Source organism: Apodemus sylvaticus, chromosome 14 (assembly GCF_947179515.1).
Source record: "Apodemus sylvaticus chromosome 14, mApoSyl1.1, whole genome shotgun sequence".
NCBI classification, from domain to species: domain Eukaryota; kingdom Metazoa; phylum Chordata; class Mammalia; order Rodentia; family Muridae; genus Apodemus; species Apodemus sylvaticus.
This window is the reverse complement of record NC_067485.1, coordinates 14,883,171-14,904,987: the sequence shown is the minus strand read 5'-3', so window position 1 is coordinate 14,904,987 and position 21,817 is coordinate 14,883,171. Positions and strand designations below refer to the sequence as shown.

The 21,817-nt window shown below is 46.8% G+C and overlaps 1 protein-coding gene across 7 annotated transcripts in view; it reads left to right on the top strand.

Moving 5' to 3' along the window:
- Positions 1–922: 922 nt before the first annotated feature.
- Syk (spleen associated tyrosine kinase) overlaps positions 923–21,817 on the top strand; it is a 70,475-nt gene continuing 49,580 nt past the window's right edge. For 3 of the 7 annotated variants that reach the window (XM_052156780.1, XM_052156773.1, XM_052156775.1), the window contains exon 1: positions 17,346–17,541. The gene's annotated coding sequence lies outside the window, so the exon portion shown is untranslated. The other 4 variants (XM_052156774.1, XM_052156776.1, XM_052156779.1 and 1 more) reach the window with 3 other exon arrangements.

Sequence of the window (21,817 nt, the reverse complement as noted above, 5' to 3'; positions counted from 1 at the left end):
TAGTATTGGTTAGTTTGACAAATGTGACCATGTTGAACCTTACAGAGTTAACAGATTAACAGAAAACAAAACCAAAAAACATGTCAAGAACTGCAGGACAGGAGTCAAGATTGTGGGTAACAGGCAATGCCCTCAAAAACAGCTTTGGTCAAGCAAAAGCCTCTGGAGGCATCTTTCGGTTCACTTAGGTTAGGGGTTGGCAGAAGTATCATGGCCTGCTGACACTAAACACACCATGTGCAGTAAGCAGTCTCAGTCACAGCTTTGTTGGGCTGTGGTGGAGGGAGAAGGGGCCAGGAGAGTAGCTTAAGCTTTGGAGATGAACCCTTCTTTCTGCATAGAGAGGCTTTGGTCCCTGGGACTTTCAGATCTGGAGAAGGGTAAGCATTCCTCTGAATCTGTCTCTCCGGGGGACCGAGGACTGTATGTCACCTGGGGGTGGCCTAGGCCCTGTGCTGGCTCCAGCTCAGTTTGTAGCACTGCCTCTCTTCAAGGTTCAGCAGTGCTGACAAGCTATGGTAGTGATTCTGCCCTGCTCAGATCAGGTGCAGGGTGCTGATCGGCTGAGGCTTGGCTTGGAGATGTAGGACGACTTGATTATGTTAAATGCACTTCCTAGTCCCGGTTTGGGGTTGCTGTCCGGTCCAAGTACCGGATCCTAATTGTCCCAGGTTCGGTTCAGCGTGCTGCCCCGTTGTAGCTCGAGTTCTGAGGGCGGGGGGCGGGGGGGGGTGTTACTATACTGGATCTCGGGGTACTTCACGGCCTGACTCCGTCCTAGGCGCTGCCTAACCCTGCTGGGTTCTGGGCGGGGTGCTGTGTGCCTCAGGTTCAGGACGGCGGAGGAAGCGAGGGCGCTGTCTTGGCGCATTGAGGAAGTTCCCCGGAGGAGGAAGCGGCTAGCCGGGCGGCGGGGAGAACCGGGGACCCGTGAGGGCCAGGCTGGAGGGGAGGGCGGCGGAGGAGAAACTGGAGGAGGGAGGAGAGGGGGTTGGAGGACGCGGCCACCTGCCCAGGTAGGAGCCAACTCCGCATCGCTGCAACTTAGCACAGGGCCTCAGCCACCCCCAGGCGACATACTAGGCTCCAGTAGCTCCAGTGGCTCCTGCGCGCGGGACCCGGACTCCCGCCTGCAAACGCGCGGGCTCGCGGCGCAGGGAGCGCGGTCGCCAGCGAGGCCGAGCCGGGAACTCCGCCTCTCGGTGGCTGGCAGATCGGCGAACCGGGCGACTTCCACGCTGCCCGCCCCCGAAGCGAGGCAGCGTCCCCGAGCATTTGAGATCCCGGACTGCCGTCGTGCGCGCCCGCGAGTCCCTTCAGAGTCCCAGCGCCTCTGAAATGCGGTAGGTGAGGGAAAGAGCAGTTTTCCCAAACTCTGAACCCCTGCCAAAGCCAGCAAGTTCACTCCGCCTGGCAGACTTCCTTTGTGAAGTCACCTCTCCAAATCCTTGGATACTGTTTAAGGCACTGCCATATACATTTGAATATATGTATCAGTTTGACTCCCAAAACTTAACTAAAAGCCATTGAAAGGAGACCCACTCCTATGAAAGTCCTTAGAGTAGAAAGAATTGGAGAAGTCAGCTCCCCGTTTTTGTTTTTTGTTTTTTTGTCTTTGCTTGTTTGTTTTGTTTTGTTTTTTAATTTTTAATTTTTTACCTGGCTGACCAAAGATTGTGTTCAAAGTTAAGTAAAATTCTCGACTGGGGGTATTCCCCCCCCCCTTGGCGTCTTCTCTTTTTTAAATTCTTGAAACATTTCAGCATGTGGCATTCAAAAGAGATGGACATGTCGACACCTCTAAATTACAATGTTTAAAAAATACCGCGCGTGTGATGCCCTGGAGTACCGCGATCAATCCGGCCTTTGCTTTAGTCAAGGCAAACCCACAGCCTCTACTGGGCAGCTTTAAAATCGAATGTCATTAAACAGTAGTCATGTGTCCTCTTTCCCTGACATGACTGTTCAAATACTGTATGGATATATTTATATTTGAGTAAAAAAGATTTTGATACTTACAAGATAGCAGGTGTTTTAAGTGATAAATTTTGCCACTTGAAATTATTTCACCAAATCATCTTTTTCTATCCAAACCAATAATTTTAATAGATTTAAGGAAATTTTGCAGTAAAAGAGATTGATGGGTATTCTGTATTTGAGATGCTTAGATATGCCAGATTTAATAAAAGTCTTAAAAATGGAAAGCCTTTTAAAATATCTGGTTAGGATGAAAGTGGGGAATATATTTCACCCCTGAGAGGTGAAATTGATTTTTTTTTTAAATAATGATTTTATTGCTAGGCTTGTATGGTTCTTTGGTCCTTTAAAGTCTATATTTAATATTCTACATGTAGGTATCATCTCTCCAATTTGGATTTTGAGTGTTAAGCAAAGGCCTCTTGGTAGAACTCACCCAGCAAACTGTCCCTCATCATTCCCTGTGTGTTTGGGATTTAGGAGTTTTAAAGATCTAAGGTTTACATTTATAATTTATAAGGGCATTCATATAGGGAAATACCGTTGCTTGTGACCACTCTGGCGTTGTCGGGAAGTATTTTGTTATTCCGGAAACTATTATTTCTTCATGCTTTGCAGGGTCTATATTTCGAGGGGAATAGATACCAACTATAAATAGCTTGTGTCCGTTTAGAGCAGGTGGTGTCGCTCAGTGAGTGAGGTTCCTTAAAACTTAGCGAAAGAGAAGAAAAACAAGCCTTGTTTTTCAACGCTGGGGCTCAAGAATTAGGTCTGTATTGGATTCCTTAAACTATGTTGTACTTTTGAAGGTCAAGTGCATTTACTGCCGGACACTTAACTGGTTCCAGTGCCTAGTGGGCAGTTCCCCTTTGTCGGGAAATAGCAAGAATTTACCGAATGTTCAAGCATCTTAGGTAAATCCCATGTCGCCCAAGCAAGAATACGGGGCTTCATCCTTTAGAGATAAAGTTTCAAAGAGACATGTTCCCATCATTCCTGTGACTTCCGGAGAGAGCACAAGACTCTCCAGGAAGGGGCGTGGCCATTCCTCACAGCTGCAGTCCTTGGAAGACAAGTTTCCGGTTCTCTGCAGCTGGGCCTTTGGGCCTTTGTTGAATTTTTTTTTTTTTTTGTCTGTTCCTTCTGCCCAAGAATGGCTGATGAGGTCTCCTTTCAGATGCAAGCCAATGTCCAGCATCTCAGCTTTCACTCTATGGACCGGTTACCAACTATCCCTGTTGGCCTGTCTACCTTTGCAACTCTGAAATATTTTCTGTTTCTGGATTAGTGTTGTTGGTAACTGGGTGGGTGAAAAAAATAGAACTATAGGCATATATATATATATTCTCATATTCTATGGGTTGATATGGGTTGATTTTTTTTCTTTTTATGTCAGAAGGCAGAGTCCTAACAATGGCACAGATGAATTTCTTACCCTAGTTGGATTTTAACATCACAATTTTCAACCTTATATTTAAACTGTGGGCAAAAAGGTTTTCCTATGGAAATATTGTACAAGATTAAAACACTAATGAGGCTGGTTGCATTTTATGTAGATTTGTGCATTTTCATATATTTTCAGGGACATTTTATTTGATTATAACCTTGCCAAAAAATGTTAGCCTAGATCTGTTTGAGGGTTGTTTATTTTGTTTTGTTTCCTTTAAAGAATCAATTATGGGAGCGGGAGAGCTGATTCAGCAGTTACGATTCCTTACTGCTCTTGCAGAAGATCAGGGGTTCATTTCCCAGCACTACACTGAGGCTCACAGCCATATGTAACTCCAGCACCTGGGGCTCCAGCTTCCTCCCTTAACTAGCTTTTACAGGCATGCATGATTGTGCACAAATGTGTACACACACACACACACACACAAACTCAAACATATACTCAAAAACACAGATGCATGCATGATTGTGCACAAATGTGAACACACACATGTACACAGAGACATGCATGATTGTGTGCACAAACACACACACACCTGTACATAAAAATAAATAAGCTTTAAAAAATCGATTATGTAGACAAGTGTCGTGACATATCTGTAGTCATAACACTTGGATGTCAATGGCAGGAGAATCAAGAGTTCAAAGTCATCCTAGACTATACAGCAATCCTGAGACCAACCTAGACTAAATGAGATCTATTTTAAAAAAAATAAATAAATAGGGTATAACGAGAAAAATACTAGCAGTGTAACTCAGTCAATAGAGTACTTGCTTAACATGCATAAAGTCCCCAACACCAAATAAATTGAATGTAGCAGTAGATACCCATAATTCTAGCTCCTGGAAGGAGGAAGATGGAGGGTTAAAAGGCCAAGGACATCCTTGGGCCTCTACCCAGTTTGAGTCCAGCCTGGGCTACCTGACACCTGGTCTCAAAAACAAAATAAACAAATCAAATCAAACCAAACCTATGTAATTTTTGCTCTGCATCTCTTACAACTCACTGGCTGATTTTAAATATTAAATATAGCCAAACATGGCTAAAAACAAAGACATGCAAAGAAAGCCCATTTCCTTTGTTGCCCTCAGTTTAGTAGCACCAGTATGGCCCTCTCTTTGTCTTCTCTTTCTTGGAGACTTTCTTGGTGGGTGGGTGGGGGAGAAGTGAGCATGTTTTCAGGGTTGTAGTGTTGGGGTGGAGGGTGGGTGTGTTGAGGGAAGAGTAAAGGAACTCTTTCTCCCCTCCCCCCCATACACAGTCCTGAATGGAAGCTGTGTGTGCCCTGAACCTTGGACAGTCTTCAGGCTTGGGGGCGAGGGGGTGAAGGCATGTGGGGGAGTAGGTCAGCTAGGAAAGGTAGAACAGACACCCATGTGGCAGATCCAGGTGCTGTGAATAGAGAGGGAAGGGTCAGCACAGTTAGAGAAATCCATAATTCCAAAGCTGATGGACTTACATGGGTTCAGCATGTCTATGAAAAAAATTGAAATCCACACAGTGGAAGTTACTCCTGCCTCTTTCTGTACATTTGACTCCACGGGTAGATCTTTGTTTTAGGGAGATTAGCCTCATGTGTCATCCACCTGTGGCATGGCTGTGGAGATGTCTCAGCGTGACCTAGGTTAATATTGTCTCTTTACTTTGTTTTAATTTAACTGAGAATCCCCTCCCTGATTCAGTCTTTGCATCCGTCTTTCTGTCCCATAGTCCAGCTTCCCAGAGCAAGCTTTTCCTTTTGGAAGCAGTATGCAAGGCACACTGGCTAGCTTATTTTATGTATTAACTTCAGACAGTGTAGCTGAGTATGAGTAGCGGGCAGAAGCCAGACTCCCATACCTTCCGGTGACGATTATTCCGTGATGTGGGGTTAACCAGTTTCATCAAGTGTTTACTGCGGGTGCTTATTATCATTCATGACTTTCTGAGTCCATGCTTTGTCATGGCATCTCTACTCTGAAGACCCGGCCAGAGTCCACCATCCTCCCCAACAGTGCTCCATGCCCAGTAGTCCTGTGTAACCTTCAGGATTGGCAGCCTCATCAGCTCTTAGCAGTAGAACCCCTTGGGTATTCTATGGATTGAGTAGTTTGCCTATGGCCCTGAAGGTCAGTGTACTTGCAGTAGAGTCTCAGAGTGGGTGTTTGGGTGTTGAATAGCTGTTGTACCCGTAAGAAGTGGGTCCTAACCAAGGGCTTGGGCTGTGGGGCATTGTCCTCAGAAGAGACTAGCATTGTTCTTCAAGGACCCTGGCTTCTGATTGGCTTTGGCTCCTGACTCTATATATGATGACTTCCTTACTCATAACCCCTGCCAAGGTCCCTTCGGTCATGTCTGTAGCTCACAGGGCCATGCCAGCTGATAAGCCTTTGACATCCGAAAATGTGAGCTCAATACACTTCTATAAAGTACCTAGATTTGGGTATTTTGTTATAGAAACAAAATAGAGACTGGCCCGTCGTGCTCTGCTCTGCCGCCTCCTTCCTTGTTCCTCCTTTGCTTCTCTCTGCTGTTCCTAGGGAAAAACTTTGTTATTGCTATATTTTTGGATTGCACAGAACCTAATATAATTTTCTTCTCAACTTTATGACATAAAACTGAAACCTCATGTTATCTCTCAGTTCTATTTTCTTGTTCTTCTTCCTCCTCCTCCCTTCTTCTTCCTCCTCCTCTTCCTCCTCTTCCTCCCCCCCCCCCCACCCTCCGTCCTCCTTCTTTCCCCTCCTGGAGCTGCCTTCTCTCTGCTCCAGTCTTAAAGGCTCTTCAGTCTGGCTGCACATATGTTAAGAACTGCAGGAAGAAATCCCTTGAGGAGTTTGTTGACTAAATCTACGTCTTGGTGCTCTCTGTTTTCTGCTTTGCCTTTTGTCAGGCCAGCGAGTAGATGCATGCATGATGTTACCATAACCTGTTGTCATAACTGCCGGGCACATTCCCATAAGCTTTATTTCTGTGGTTACTTCTTAGTTGCAATATAAATTTTGTGGTTTCTTCTATGTGAATATATTTTGAATCATGCTTTGCAGGATTTTTTTTCCTCCAGTGCAGCAGTTAGGCATCTACACTCTAAATAAATGTAAATATAATAAATTCACCCATTGCTAATGCTCTATTATCTGAGAGAGGGGAATGGTAGGCTCTCTGGGAAACCCAGGCCTTTAACTGCTGAGGTGAATATCATGGGCTGTAAACACAAACTCCGGAAAACTCTTTGAATCAGTGTGGGAAACAGGAGAAGGGTGAGCTGTAGCATGCAGAAGGACTGAAGCACGTGACGACAGCTGTTGTCATTTCACTTGTTTCTGTAAGTTTGTAAATCTTACATGGTCAGAAGCATGTCTTTTCCAAGTTGGTAAATAGTAATAATAATAGTAATAATAATAATAATAACAATAACAATAACAATAACTATAGCAATAATAATAGAATACACGGTTTCAGTGGAAGGATGGGTGGTGAATGAGAGCAGAAAGGAAACTGATTTTGAAACGTGACATTCGTCACATTGCTTCTGCAAATTCTGTCCCTAAACAAGGACCAAAGCCTCCAGAGGCTGAGGATTGTTCAGGGTCAAGCAGACTCAAAGGTGTTTGTTTGTTTGTTTGTTTGTTTGTTTGTTTGTTTAATCTGGGCTCCTGATACATGGGTCCAGCTTGAGCTTCAGGGAAGTCTAGGGTGTGGCCACTTGCCCCATTCGATCTGGAGCAACAGGAAAGGAACCATCTTGGAACAGCTCACAGGATGACTAGCCCATACATCCTCGAAAGCTAACGAGTTTCGACTGTGTTGGAATTTGTGAGTGTGCTGGGTATAATTACTGTATTGTGGTGTGTGTGTGTGTGTGTGTGTGTGTGTGAGAGAGAGAGAGAGAGAGAGAGAGAGAGAGATCATGCAACCATTTTCCTTCCATACACAGGTGCTTACATTCATAAAAATCTGCCACTCTTGGAATTTTCAGAGTGTTTACGTGTTTGAGAGTGTGAGTCTGTTCTTAGCCAGACGCACTAGCAAGAGGAGAATGCACATAAAATAACTCCCGGGGAGGGAAAGTGTGCGCCCACAGGTGCTGCTCCCACACGAGTCCCTCGGCACCGTTTCCGTCCTACCGATTAGTTTCTCACGTTTCTTAGTCCACCCCACTACTGAGAGATCACAGCTTTGGTTCCATGCCTGTTCCTGTGAACTCTCTCTCTCTCTCTTTTTTTCTCATGAGGACACGAGCTGCTTTCCTTTTGGTTGACAGCTCAGGCTATGGTTTCTGGGTGACTGTGGCTTGACAGCTGGACCTTTCGGGCTGCAGCAGAGGGTGACCTGAAGGCTGCTCTCGTGTAGGCCATATGCCGGCGGCGGTGTGTGCGGTCACTTGCTTAGCTCCAAATGTGTCTAGTGCACTGCTGTCCTCGAAACAGAAAGCACCAGAACTTGTCACATACACCTTTTGATGCAAACGCTGAGACTGTGGTTTTGGTCAGTACCTGTCCAATTTGGAAATGGTGGTTTGCCAGAGTCCTTGGGACAGCATAGTTCACAGAGGAGTCCGGGATCCTGACTCCTCCACCATTTCCTTCAATTTCATAGGTTCATGTTATCTCATCTGCAAAACGATGCTGAATGTCACTTTTCCAGGGCCTCTGTCCAGTCTACCAGGTGTACAGTGTGTGTGTGTGTGTGTGTGTGTGTGTGTGTGTGTGTGTGTGTGTGCATGATTCAGGTATTTGCAAGTATGTATAGAAACTCAAGATCAACCTTCACTGTCATCCTCAAATCTGCCTTGGGTATTTGTTGTTAAAATTTCATTTTATATGCCTGTGTATCTGAGTGTATGTGTATGTACCACAGACATGGAGGCACCCGTGGAAACCAGGAGAAGGGGTAGGATCCTCTGGAACTGGGATTTCAGGTGCCCAGGAACCACCTGACATGGGTGCCGGGAACTGAACCAGGAGCAGGAGCAGCATGCGCTCCGAGCCCCTGAGCCATCTCTTCAACCCGGAACTGTTTAATCATCTCTAGCTGGGAGCCCAACAAGTAGTCTAGACCATCAGCAAGTGAGACCCAGGAATCCTCCTGTGTTTCCCTCTCTCCTTCTCCAGCACTGAAGTTACAAGTGTGGACCACCAGGCCCCAAAATCTCATGTAAAAAGTGCTAAACCTGGCTCATGCTTTCTGGGGGCATTTTTTGCTGACTGGGCAATCTCTCCAGCCCTTGTATACACCCATCTGTGTACCTATTTATCTACCAGTCTCTCATCTATCAGATCTGCAGATATTTGGAACAAAATGTACCATCCCTCTAATAAAAAAGCAAATCTGTAACCCCCAAGTTTTGTCTTAGTGGAAGAAACTTCTTGAAGGGAGAGATATAGAGCGCTCCCAGACTGTCCCCTGGGGTCATGTGTATACAGTGCCAATCATGGCCTCTCTGCCGTTAGTCTCAGAGTGGGCATGCATGCCACCCAGGTGAGCTCAGGAGGCTTCTCTCTAGGTTCCCTGTCACGATGTACAACACGGGGCATGCAGCCGTGGACATGCCAACCAACTTAATCAAGCTCGACGGTTCAGTTCTCAACCTCGTTACCCAAACTGCAAGAGCCTTGTAGCTTGTGGCTATGTCCGTGTAGGTAAATACTTCCAGGGTGAAAGGACAGCTGGACCCTAAGTTAGACCTGAGCCTGTCCCCGCACCAGAGGATGACCCTAAGTTAGACCTGAGCCTGCCCCCACAGCAGAGGATGACCCTAAGTTAGACCTGAGCCTGCTCCCACAGCAGAGGATGACCCTAAGTTAGACCTGAGCCTGTCCCCGCACCAGAGGATGACCCTAAGTTAGACCTAAGCCTGACCCCGCACCAGAGGATGTTGGGGGGTCTGGAAATTGGAGGAGTTTGCCAGCCTTGCCTCCTATATCACTGTGGCTCACAGTGTGTGTCCATTATGGGCAGTACTTGCCAGGTTTCTGTTGTAGGAACAGTCTCCCCAGTGCCATGTTTTGTTTTGTTTTTTTCCTTCAATTGTCTTGACAAATACCATGGCCAAAGACAACTCAGAGAAGGAAAGGGTCTGTTTCGGCTTACACCTACTCCCATCACTGAAAGAAGTCACGGCAGGAATCCCCAAAACCATGGAGAAATGCTGCCCGCTGCTTTGGTCACAGGTTCACACCCAGCTGGCTTTCTGTAGCTCAGGCCTCCCCGCCTCCAGTTGCTATCACTTATCCTCGGCAAGCTCTTCTTCATCCTGGACCATCGCACTGGCCCTCTTCTTTGGTGTTTGAGACAGGGTCTCATTCTGTAGCCCAGGACATCCGAGAATTTACAGTAGTCCTTTTTCAGACTCCCAAGAGGTAGAATTAGACTGAGCCACCACATATGGCTGGTGGAGCCGTGTGTGTGTGTGTGTGTGTGTGTGTGTGTGTGAAGACCACCCTCAACAAGCATCCCTGCAGGCAAATCTGAACTAGGCAATTCCTCAGTTGTTGAGGTTCTCCTGTCATGGACTCCAGTTTGTTTTAGGTTGACAATTAAAGCTAATCACTCCTCTTAAAGATATCTAATATCCTGATCAGAGAGGACCTGGGGTCTAACTCTTCCTACCGTAACACAGCAACTTCCTGTACACATACACACACACACACACACACACACACGCACACGCACATGCACACGCACATGTACATGTGCACACACATGCACATGTGCACACACATGTACATGTGTACACAATGCACGCATACATGCACACACACATGCACATGTGCACACATATGCACGCACATACATGCACACACACATGCACACACATGCACACACACATGCACACACACATGCACACACACACACACACACACACCAGTGTTGTCCACTCAGTTCAGTGGTATGCTACTCACAAGTCATAACGAAAATTGAACTGGCCCCAGTGGTAGTCTTGCTGACTTCTTGCAGATGAGAACGCAGCGTCTGAGAAACTTGTAAATTCTCACCTTCTCACCTTAAACAGTGAGGTTGGTTCTGTTCACGTGGAGCCCCCACAGCCACAGCTTCCTGAAGATGGACCAGCCTCAGACACAAAGTATTCAAAGACACCTCTGCTTCTGTCCTGTGAGCACTGTCCTTCATGCTCTGGTCCCCTGACAGTACAGTATATTTACACAGCATTCACTGCGTGTTATGTATCGTAGATAATCTAGCGATGGATGAAGCCCGTGTGAAAATGTATGTGTTGCTTTGAGTGAGAACAGCCTTCATAGGCTCATATATTTGAAGACTTGGTCTGTAGTTGGTGGAACTATTTGGCAAGGATTAGATGCCAACTTCTCTCTCTCTCTCTCTCTCTCTCTCTCTCTCTCTCTCTCTCTCTCTCTCTCTCTCCCTCCAACACAAATGTGTCCCTGTTTGTGGATGAGAATGTAACCTCTGAGCTGCTCCTCCAGGGGGTGCCTGCCCGTAGTCCTCCTCCTCACCATGATGTCTCAGACTCTTACCCGTGGAACTGTAGGCTCTGAGAACAAGTCACAGTTTTCTTTCTAAGCTGCCTCTTCACAGCAATAGGAAAGTAACTATGACAACAGGCATGCTCTGCACAATGCTAAGGGCTCATACAGCTGCAGATCCGGGTGCTCCGTGAACACCTGTGAGCCAGTCCTCTTCAGATACTGCGCAGGGTTCAGTTCCTGGAAGTCTTTTTTAAAAAGTATTTTTATTTATGCTTTGACAATTCCATACATGTTTATATAATATATTTTGATTATATTCACTCATTATTTCCTTCCAGGTAACATGCACCCTCCCACCTTCATTTCCTCCCTCCCCTCCTCCTCACCACCCTCCTCTCCTCCTTCTCTTCCTCCTCCCCTTTGACTAACCCATGGAAAGTAGTCAGGGTTGCCAGTTCACAGGATAGAGCAAGAGGATCTGAGCACTGGAACCTGGGCAGCCTATCAGCATCACACTCCCAAGAAAAGACCACTCCCTGCACGGCTCAGCTGGGGGTGGGCCTTTGCCCCAGCTCCTCCCTCCTCCACCTGTGCTGGAGCAGTGACTGGCTTGATCTAATGCAGGTTTGACTAGGCTGTGAGTTCTAGCCTGGGGCATGTCCAGAAGGCGGGAGCTAACAGCACTCCTCCCTGTGTCTTGGCTCTCCCTTCTTTCCAGCCGCTCCTTCAAGGTGTGCCATGGTGGGACACACAGCCTTGGGACAGGTGCAGTGATGATATGAAGGCCCCATTTGGGGCTGAGTGCTCACTAAGACTCATTTATATATATATAAGAGGACTGTATGAGTATTGGGGAGATCCTTGCTATTTGTTCATTTCTCCCCCAGTTTTAAAGAAAACAGTCAGGGTCTGAGTTGGAGGTCATTGTTAAAGCACATGCCTACCATGTGTGAGGATCTAGGATTTTAAGCCCTGGTATTGCATGCATGCCCATATGTACACACACACACACACACACACACACACACACACACACACACACAGAGAGAGAGAGAGAGAGAGAGAGAGAGAGAGAGAGAGAGAGAGAGAGAGAGAACATACCAACAATGTTTTAGTACCTATTTAGAGTCTGAGGTTTGTCTTTCTTCAAAGGAAGACAAGAAGAGGGATCATGTCCCTTGCAGGGGAATAAAATGTAAAAGTCACGTTGTGCAAGTGGCTCCATTTGCTTATGGGACAGAGCCCCATTTGCCACCCAGTCTGAGAGCAATTGGAAGGAGGTAAGCCAGCAAGAAGCTGGAACACCCTTAGATACTTTTGGTGGAGAGAAGTGTGTGAGAAACCGGAGCTGTCCCAGGGACTGGGGACCCCTCACACTGAGCCTCACTCCTCCCCATCTCCTCAGTCCTCAACCACCTGGTCCTTGGAGTGGAGAGAGGCTGACATGCCTGCCTCTGGAATTCCTGTGCTGTGTAATTTGGAAGAAGATAAAACACCGCAAGAGGTATTGCTCTGCAGGGCCCTGTGATTAGAAGGCTTCCTCTCTCCTGTGAGTCAGCCTGGGGTCAGGAAGTGAGGAGCGGGGGCTGCTCCAGTCACCATAGCTAGGGCTGGGCTCCACTGACAGCTCCCAGCACCCCATGACCCTCTTAGTAAAGCCTGACAGATCATGGTGGAGGAATTTTAACTGAAAGGGAATATTAGTTATTTTTCTCGGTGCTGTGATAAAATGCACCCCCCCCCCAAGACAACTTAAGAAGGGAGGGGCTTATTTTGGCTCACAATTTAGGGATTTGGTCCATCATGGCAGGTAGGACAGGGCAGCAGAAGATTGAGACAGCTGGTCACATCTTCAGTCAGGAATCAGGGGAGAGACAAATGCTGTCATTAGTCCGATTTCTCCTTTTTATCCAGTCTGGGACCCCAGCTGACAGAACGGTGTTGCCCATATAGGACAGGTCTTTTCACCTCAACCAAAATCTAGAGAATCCCTCACAGACAGGCCCAGGATTTTGTTTGCATCCTGAATCCATCGCCAGGCATACTGAACCATCTCAGAACATTTCCTTGAATGTCAGCTGGCCTTCCACTGGACTTCCTTAGAAAACCCAGGGGAAATTTGAGCATTTTTTTCTCTGGCGGGTCCCCCTCCAATCAGCAGCTGTGTGGCTGACCTGTCCTTTCAGGAGTCAGTCCAGAGCCCCGCTCTCATAGAGATCAGAGTTCCAGAATGTGTTCATTCCTCTGCAGGCCGCCTGCTGGGCTCACCTGAGAGCCGCTCAGAAAATCTGATTTCTGGGCCCAGCCCCTAGAGATTTAAGATTCTGGAGAATTTGGGACCCTATCACTGGTGTGTTAGGGAAACTGCCAAACCATTGGAGCAGTGCTGCTCCTGTGGCTGAGCTTGCTAGTACCAGGCAGTGGTCACCAGCAGCACGCGGAGACACAGCAGGCCTTAGACTGTTCTGCAGGCTACCTCGTCTCATCCTTTGATAAAGACAGGGGCGACATTCTAGACAACTCATTCCAAGCTCTGAAATTCCTTTCTGCTCAGCCCTGGGCCCAGCCAGATCACCTTCTCCTGGGCTGTTTGGGGGCACTGCTCACTGTTGTCTGAGATGGAGGTCTTGCCAAGGAGAAGCCCATGATGCTCTGCTGTGCCTGAGCAGTTTCAAGTGACCAGATCAAGCTAATTCCCTTATCCATGACCTCAAAGGCTCAAGCATGCTTCTGGTCTCCCAAACCACAACTCCCTGCCTCTGCCACATCCCCTCCCCGGCCCCTGGTACCAGCTTTCCATCCTCTGATTCTTTTGAGTTTCAGGGTTCTCATCTGTTTTAGTACTCTCTTGAGGAGATGTGAGCAGATGTCTGCTGACCCCAAAGACACCATTTGTACCAAGTCTAGATTGGTGTCTTAGTTAGGGATTTACTTCTGTGAACAGACACCATGACCAAGGCAACTCTTATAAAAACAACATTTCATTGGGGCTGGCTCACAGGTCCAGAGGTTCAGTCCATTATCATCAAGGCAGGACCATAATGGCAGCAACCAGGCAGACGTGGTGCGGGAGGAGCTGAGAGTTCTACATCTTCATCTGAAGGCTGCTAGGAGAAGACTGGCTTCAGGGAAGCTAGGACAAGGGTCTTAAAGCACATACCCATAGTGACACACTTCCTCCAAGAAGGCCACACCCACCTCAACAAGGCCACACCTCCTAATAGTGCCACTCCCTGGGCCAAGCATTTTCAAACCATCACAGTTGGAGAATTAGGGAGTTTATTGGCATTATGGGAGCAGTGTGTGTGTGTGTGTGTGTGTGTGTGTGTGTATGTATGAGACCAGTAGGAACACAGGTGGCTTGGACACAGCTGCTTCACTCAACAGCTTACCAAGGTTGCCTCCCTGCTACTCCCTGCCCAGCTTGCCTGCACCCCCACAGAAGAGTCTCCTTTTCCCCAGTCTTCTTCCCTTAGGCTTTATGAGCCTCCCTCCTAGAGGGAATGCTTCAGTTCTGAGGAAATAGTTCCACAGCATCCAAGTGAAGTGCAGCTTGTGTCTGTGCGCCAGCCTCACTTCATGTCTGAAAGTTCCATGCGTTTGTTTTTACATATGGCAGCTCACTCCCTCTTCACGCCCACCTAGTACTCCACAGCCGATGCCTACCGTATTGCCTTATCCACTCAGCCTTCCCTCAGTCATTGCAGGCCCTCAGCTTGCTTCTGCCTCTTGGCTATTGTGAGTAGTATCTCCGTAAACAGCAGACATGCAAATGTCTCCTCCATAGATGACTTCAAATCCCCGAGATGCAGGCCCAGAGGTAGGGTTAGTTCTGCTTTCAGCTGAGATTGGGTCATTTACTTTTTCGGGTCATTTATTCTTGGGGTTTAGATGTCCCTTTAACCCCTAGAGATGAGGCCTCTTTGGTTTCTGATAATGAACTTCATATGTAAACACGCCTTTTACATTTGGGGGGATATCAGTGTTACTTGCCTTTAAGTATTTTCCTTTGGGATTTTGAACTCATTAAGCTCAGTCTCATTTTTCTCAAACCATTGCTGTCTCTTGCATGTTCCCTGGACCCTCAATATCTGTCCTGGCTGCTGCTGCCATTTCTTTTCTGGTCTTTACCCCCCTACACACACACATACAAACACACACACACACACACTTTTCCTTAAAAGGCAACTGTAGTTTTAAAGTCTTGGCTCAGTTACCTTCTTGGGGCATCTGTTAACTCAGTGATGTCAGGAGTTGGAGAGAGGAGGGTCTTCCCTCATTGCCTGGTCCTGTAGAGTGATCAGGGCCGGGGACTAAAACGTTGGCATACGACAGTCTGATAAAGGAAGTGGTTAAAGGAGGACTTTGGATTGGTTTGTTACACGTGGAGTGTTTGAACTTTCTAGAGATTGGTCAGTGCTGGCATGGATAGCACCCCCAACATCAGAAGATAAAGGCAGTAAAAAGATGTAGTTAGTAGACACAGCTCGCTAGGTTCTTATTGTAAAGATGTGAGAAACGGGCCAGGGAGAGAGCCAGCAATCAGGATGGAAAGCACCTGCATCCTTCTGCATTGGAGAGCGGAGTCCAAGACAAAGAGCATGGTTGGAGCCACACTCCAGCTAGAAACGCCCCAGTGGGTTGTTCATGTCAGAACCCGCCTCGTGTTCTGGGTCACTTAGAGGACAAAAACATTGGAGAGGGGTCAGGGTTTAAAGGAAACAGTTGCATAATAACCAAAGGGCCAGACGTCCAAGGAGACATAGCACCCCTAAACACGTCAGCTCAGATCAGCGGGACACCAAAATGTATAAGGTAAACTGTGAGAAAATGGAAATCGGGAAGAGACAAAACCAATATTATGATCTGGAATGTCAGTTTCTCTCGTTCTACAACTCATAGGTGAAGTTAGAAAATCGATAGCCATGAAGAGACCAGAGCAACACTGTGAACCAACCTGACATTTGTGAGATGTCAGCTCTAACAACCAAAGAAGGCATTCCTCTCAAGCGCTCAAGGAATAGTTACCCAAATAAAGTACTTGCTTGGAAAGCCCCTGAAGTTTACATTTAAAACACAACAAAATTAAACCATATATCCATAACAAAAAAATATCTGGAAAGTGAATAGTGGGCTTTTATACAACCTATGAGTTGATAAAGGTCTCAAAAGAACTCTTAAAATATTTTAACTAGCATACAAATGAAATTTTGAGGGTCTGGCAGATTGGTTCAGCAGCTGGGTGCACTTGGCTGCTCTTGCAGAGGACTCATGTTCAAATCCCAGCACTCCACTGACAGCTCAGAAGTGTCTGTAACTCCATTCTCAAGGTATCTTCTGCCCTCTTCTGACATCTATGGGTACTAAGCACACACATGATACATATACATATATGTAGGCAAAATACTCATATGCATAAAATAATATATTTTTTTCAAAAATGAAAAAATAGTTTACCAACATTTTTCAATGATATTAAAATTAATGCTTAGAGCAAAACCCCTAACACTAGGTCTGCTGCTATAACAAAATCCCTGAGACTAAGTACTTTCTAAAGAAAGGGAGTTTAATTGGGCTAGCAGTTTAGGACGGATAAGCCTAGTTCAGGCTGCCAGGGCAGGTGAGCCCCTTACACTGCATGCGATCCTGGCAGGTGACACCACATGGTGGAAGGTTGTGATGGGTCATGGCTGTGGATGGGACGAAATTGGCAGAATGATCTTGTTTGATAACAACGCACTGTCAAAGTAACTGACCCAGTTCACTGAGACTTCCCTTCATCCTCTGAGATAGCCATTAGTCTTTTCCAAGGCCCATGCCTCAGTGAACTCTCTCCCTCGTACCTCAGACCCCACCTCTCAAAGATTCTGCCACTCGAATATGCTACACCTTAGCCAAGCTCCCAGCACACGAACCCTGGAGTGTCATACCCAAACCCTGATGATGTATCAGATAAAGGGGGTGTACCAACTCAGTTACCTATAATTTTAGATAAGGATCTCTAATTATAGCAAATTAAGTTTTATAAAAATTATCAAGAATCATAGGATGTTTAGCCTAAGCCGCAATGGTCAAAGGAAGTAACATGGAAAACTTTGAACCCTCCCCCCCCTCAAAAAAAAAAAAAGCAAACTGTAAACAGAAACGCACAAAATCCACTTTGAACCTTTAAAATTGTCAACGGAATTAGTGAATCGTCAAATATGATGTACAATAAAATAATGAGAAGAGAAATTGGTGTACCCTAAACTTAGCACACAGGTTTAGCCAGGATGTATACAGAATGTTCAAGAGTCACTGTGCCCATCATGGTCAAGAGCCGCCATGTCTACGGCTCCTCCTCAGCTGGCATGTGTTTGTTTGGGGTCCCTGCCTTCTGACTGTAACTTCATTTTGACTATGAAATTAGCAAGCAACACCCCCCCACCCCCCCACCCCGTGCCCCGACACACACACACCCTCTCACTTCTGCTTTCTGGCTTGTCTTGCTTGCTGACACTTTGAGGAAAAGCCACTTCCCTAGTTACAGACACCACTGAACAGCAGGAAACCTCCACTTGCTCTCCTCTGCCTTCTGTCCCTTGTGGACATCCCCATTTTCAAGATTGCCAGCTCGGTCCCTTCCACACTCCATGCTGCCTGGTGCCCGGGAGCCCAGGTCTTCTGTGAACCCAGGACAGGAAGGTAAGTAAGATCTGTGGCAGTCAATAATGGCGACCTTATGGCTCTCCACACCATGGGCGGGCATTAGAGAGCACGCCAGTATCCGCGTGTGTGTGCTTCCCTGGCCGATACTGTCCCCTGGGCTACACCATGCCCTGGTGGACAGTTGTTCATCTTGAGCTGTGGAGGACTTGACAATTGCTGCAGTTCTCATGTGGCAGAGTCAACTTTCTCCCTTGTGTACATCACCGTTGGCACTTTCTTTAAGCACTGGGATTAATTTGTGTCTTTAGATACAGATATGAAGTCTCGGGAGTAATTCCACTGTAACTTCCTGGAATATTTTACAGCCGTGAATTTCAGAAGAACCCAGGTTTCCTTGAGCAGATGGCATGTCCTTTGTGTCGAATTTGGGTCGTTTGGCTTCTCTAGAGGCCTTGAGGGCCCTGTGCATATTGTCCTTGTGAGGGGACCAGATGGGGAAGTAAAAATAGTGCCTAGACGCCAGCAGCTTCAGCCAGGCCCCCACGGCCTAATGAAATCGAGTCTGCTGGGCACAGTGTCTTCTGTGGCCTCAACCCCAGCCACTCAGCTGGGATTCTCTGGGATGGAGCTTGAGGTGGGAACCAGAAGAATAGATGGCCGTTCACCCATCCTGGATACTTTGTCCCAAGATGATGCCAGAAAAAACCAGAAGACATTCTTATCAGGAAATGTCTGGCACTTGGTCAATTGTTGGCATTTTATGTGTGAGTGTGTGTGTATGTATGTGTATATGTGTGTATACATATGTGTGTATATGTATATACCTGTATGTATGGTGTGTGTGTGAGAGAGAGAGAGATGTATACATATTTATGTGTATATAAATGTATGTATGGTGTATGTGTGTGTTCTTTGTATATATGTGTATATACCTGTATGTATGTTGTATGTGTGTGTTGTATGTATATGTGTGTATATACCTGTATATATGGTGCCTGTGTGTGTGAGAGAGATGTATATGTATATATGTGTATATAAATGTATGTATGATATATGAGTGTGTTCTTTGTATATATGTGTATGTACCTATATATATGGTATATGTGTATATGTGTGGTGTATGTGTGTGTTCTATATGCATATGTGTATATACTTTTATGTGTATGTGTGTGATATGATTATATATAAAGATATATATACATATTTATGTATATGTGTGTGGTATATGTATATATATATATATGTGTATATGTGTGTATACCCTTATGTGCATATATGTGTTGTGTGTGGTGTACTTATATATGTGTATATACCTTTATGTGTGGTATATGTGTGTGTGTGGTGTGTACATATATGTATGTATATATCTGTATGTATGGTATATGTATCTGTGTCTGTGTGTGTGTGTCTGTATTTGTGTGTGTGTGTGAGAAAGAGACAGACAGACAGAGGGAGACAGAAAGCTGTCATGCGCATACCATGGTGCACATGTGTAGGTCAGGAGACAACTCTGAGTGAGAAGCAGTCTCTTTGCTATTCAATGCTAAAATATATAAGCTGCCTAGCCCATGAGCTTCTGGAATTCTCCTGTCTCTACCTCCAAACTTACAGTACAGTGCTGGGATTAATGCTAAGTGCTTCCATGAATGTGGGGAGTGGCTTGGGTGGTTCTCCTTGCTTGGTTTCTCTGCTGTGCCAAGGGGCTGTTTGGAACATTTGCTCTGCCTGCCTGGCCAGGCCAGGGGGCCTAGGATCTGTGTGCTTTCCTCCCTCACAGACAGTGTCACTTCAAGAAGGAAAACCCTGGCTTCTAGCCCAAGTTTCCAAGTTTCCTGCTTAAAAATCACTAGGAGAGATGTCCATACAAATTACCTGTTCTTTTGCCTCCTCGCCAAGTCTGCGCTGGCCTAAAACCATGTGTAGAGCAGGCATCTGAGCAGGCAGAAGCTTGGACCTGCGAGGACTCTCTTCCTTTGTTCCAGAGTCATCTGTAGGCAATGTCAGCCAGTCACATAGGGTGCAAAAAGTACCCGTGAGAACCGGGGTACATGCAATCCTGGCTGGATCATGGCAGCTTTCTTCTCTCTACATGTTGTTAGGGGAACAGGGTTCTCATGCTCTCTCGGGCACAGTCACTTGCTGACTAACTTGTGGCATCCACTCGGCAGGTCTGTACGGTGGGTCTGTGATTTAGATTTAAGAGTTATGTATAACAGGGGCTGGGGAGATAGCTCAACCAATATGGTGCTTGTCAAGCACAAAGACCTCAGTTCCGTACCCAGTACTTGGATTTTAACAAGGTGAATGTGCAGACACGTGTGTGTAATTCCGATGCGTGGGAAGAGGCAGATCCCTGGGGCTTGCTAGTTCGGTGATCTGGCCTCCTTGGCAAGTTCCAAGCCAGTGGGAGGTCCTGTCTCAAAATACAATGGATGGCACCCGAGGAACAACATCTGAGGTTGATCTCTGGCCTCCCTACATCCGAATGCCCACACATACATGAGCATGTGCAAATATTAAGTGCACTTAGGTGGGCTGGGTGCTTGTTTATAAGTAAACAGTTACTCTTCTGTGGCCCCCAGGCATCCGCTGGGACTTGTGCTAATGGCATCCGGTAGGCATAGATCCCCAGCATAGCGAACTTGCCTGTGGAGTCTGAGTCTATCCAGTGGCCAGCTGAGATGGGTCAGCCTCTGCAGGGTGTGTCTTGGGGACTCTCTGCTCTGAAGCTGCCTCACACTGGTCTGGTTTTGAAGGGTCAGGATGTGGTTTTGTGTGTTTTATTGGCTCTCTATTTCTGAAGGATGGTGGACATTAAGCAGGCTAGCCTTGCCTGTGCTTCCTGTCTCTGAAGTACAGGCTTATGTATTCTGAGACATCTCCCGACATCTCCTGAGCTACTGCCAGGATGGAACAGGGAGGTGCTCCTCAGATAAAGCTGTGGCTCCTCCTTGGGAGGCTAGGTGTCTGTGCAATGTGACATCTAGGCAGGGTGTAAGTTTGGGGGGACAGAGACCTGTAAGATAGCCTCCCAGAGCACAAGCCAATATCTGATAATGAAGTTGATGCAGCCGCCCTGACAGGTCCCAGGTCAGACCCAGGACCCTCTGGTTTCCATCCTTCCTTGCTTAGGGCCCACTTTTGGGCCCACGTGTTTTCTACATGTTGAGATCTCCGAGTAGAAACGGTGTGAATGCTCACAGCTCTGGTAAAAGCAGTTTGCGGGCAGTCAGCTGCAGAGCTCAGGGCATGGGGGTGGCCTGTCACCAACCAGCCGGACTAACCCAGTGAGACTGACTCTCCCTCCAGGCTGGGCTCATTCCTTTTTTTTTTTTTTAAAGGAAAATTAGCATAGCCCTCAGAGGAAGTTTTTCTTTTAAATGAAGTTCTAGCATTTAATTACTCAACTTATGGCTGTAAGGAAATTTCCCAGGTATACTTGAGTGGGGCTGTTTTGCATTGGAGTGTCCATGTGGTTTCAAGTGTGATGAACCTGTATTTGCATCTTCCTGATTTTGTTTCTCTGTGTGGTCCAGAGTGGGCAGATGTTACTCTTGGATGGTGTTTTCCCAGAGAGCTCGTTTCTCCAGCCACAGTCCCCGTTACACCAAGAGCTCTTCTGGCCAAGTGGTGGGAGCACAGCAATCTCAAATGACTAAGAACTGCTGACAGGGTCTTGCAGGGGACAGAATCGGGCAGCTGGAAGGGGAGGGGAGCCTCACTGCAGAAGCCATGCTCTGGCGGTCTCCAAAAGGGGTGAAGCCTTGCCCCCACTGCTCAGAGCCCCCAGTGATTGCAAGGACAGAGGCTAGTCAGAGAAAGGGAACATGACACAGGCTGCCTCTTCTCTTCCAGTTCACATCTAGCTAGAAAGTGTGGGGAATAGCTTTTAATAAATATAGTTGCATATAGGTGAATGTAGTCTTGACATACAAGTAACTGGTTTTCTCTAAACTGCAGCATTCAGGGTCTTGGTGAAAGAGATTGGGTCTTTTCATGGAAGTATGGGGGGAAGGGGAGAAATTACTTAGAGCTGCTGAACACTCGATTGTGGATTCCTTATTTAAGGATTCACTGATTCTTGGTCCTGGAGTGAATAACCCAGTCAGTGTGTTGTCTTGCAAGCACAAGGACCCGAGTTCAATCCTATGCACGCCTACAGAACAACAACAGTAGCAGCAGGCATGTTGGTCTGTACTTCTCAGCCCTGGAGAGGTAGGAAGACATGGGTGGATCCCTGGGCTGCGTGGCCAGCCTATCCTGTTTAGAAAGTTCCATGCCAGCCAGGCGGTGGTGGCGCACACCTGTAATC